A 1,501-nucleotide genomic window follows, 5' to 3' on the forward strand; every position below is an offset into this window, starting at 1 on the left:
AGGAAGGAAGGAAGGAAGGAAGGAAGGAAGGAAGGAAGGAAGGAAGGTTCTGTGACCTCCCAACCATAGCTTTTTGGCCAGAGTTACTGCAATAGGATATATTCCCTCCTGTGGGATGGACCTCAAATTCAATTGGGATGCAACTGGTTAACTGGTTAACCCACAAATGTTCTTGTCATGATTGCACCAGCAGGTCCATTTTGCCTGGTTTGCACGGTTGAGAAATCATTGATTACTTTTCTCCCCCAGGAGCCTGCACAGTTCCTTAAGGCTAGCCAATATGGCAGTTACTTGCAGCCTGGTTTTCCCGAGGACATCTATATCTTAACTTCTGCCTGGGGCGCTGTGCTGTGCAGTCTTACTCCCCTGTGATGGGCACACCCTCACATAAGCCGAAACACCCACCTAATGCTACCCACAAAGTAAACTCTAGGTCAGCTTAAGGCCAACGTGTGAGCTGGACTAATACTGCCTTCCTGTCATCCCAGCCCTTGGGAAGTGGAAGCAGGAAGTCAGGGGTTCGAGGACAGCTTCAGCTACTGAGTGACCTGGGAAAGTTCTCAAGCAGGACTTGGGAAGCGTAGATTTTCCACCACTCCTGTTTCTTCCGTTTTCATTGGTTCCCAGGCCTCTCTCCCCTCTTGCTCAGCCCTTTTCAACTGCCACAGCTTATTTTTCATAATGACATAATGAGAGAAAAAAACTTAGGGAGGAGCATGGGAGGACTGGAGGGAGGGAGGGTGGTATTAGGAGGGGGTGAGGGAGGGGGTTACAGCTGGGATACAAAGTGAATAAACAGTAATTAATAAAAAAATAAATAAAATTTTAAAAAAACCCTGTCTTTCCTCCACTTCATTTCCCCTTCCTGCACATGAAAGAGAGAGTTTTGTTTAGTTTTGTTCTGTTTTCTAGGCTCCTCCTTCTCCCAGGACAAGTCAGCAGACTGTGGCCATGAGCCAAATCCAGCCAGCTGCATATTTAGCACAGCCTGCAAAGAAAGGCTTTTTGCTTAATTAACTGGTTGAGAAACACCCAAATAGCGTGTGACACAAAGACATTGGATAAAGTACAACATCGGTGTCCATGGATGTCCATGCAGTTTTCCTGGACCCAGGCATGCTCACTCGTTTCCATGTTGCCGGCAGCTGCTTGTCCACACTGTACTCCAGCTGCGCAGTGAGTGGCTAAGATGGAGACCGCATGGGCCCCCAGGCCGGAATGTTTACCATCTGGCTTGTACCGAAAAAACAATCCCCACAACTCTGCACCGAGTTGGACGTCCTTCAATATCCAGTCTACTTTAAGGTTAATGTCAGTGCTGGCCATATCACTCATGTCTGCTTTGGGTCTCAAGTACTAGAGCACCTACGCACAGAATTTTGAGTTCTCACAAGAAAGGCTGTGCGTTGATTTTAGCTCTGTAATGTCAGACAAGGTCCCACTTTGTCATAACCCTTTTCTTTTCTTTTCTTTTCTTTTCTTTTCTTTTCTTTTCTTTTCT

Source organism: Psammomys obesus, unplaced genomic scaffold, assembly GCF_907164565.1.
Source record: "Psammomys obesus unplaced genomic scaffold, mPsaObe1.curated_primary_1811, whole genome shotgun sequence".
Classification (NCBI taxonomy): domain Eukaryota; kingdom Metazoa; phylum Chordata; class Mammalia; order Rodentia; family Muridae; genus Psammomys; species Psammomys obesus.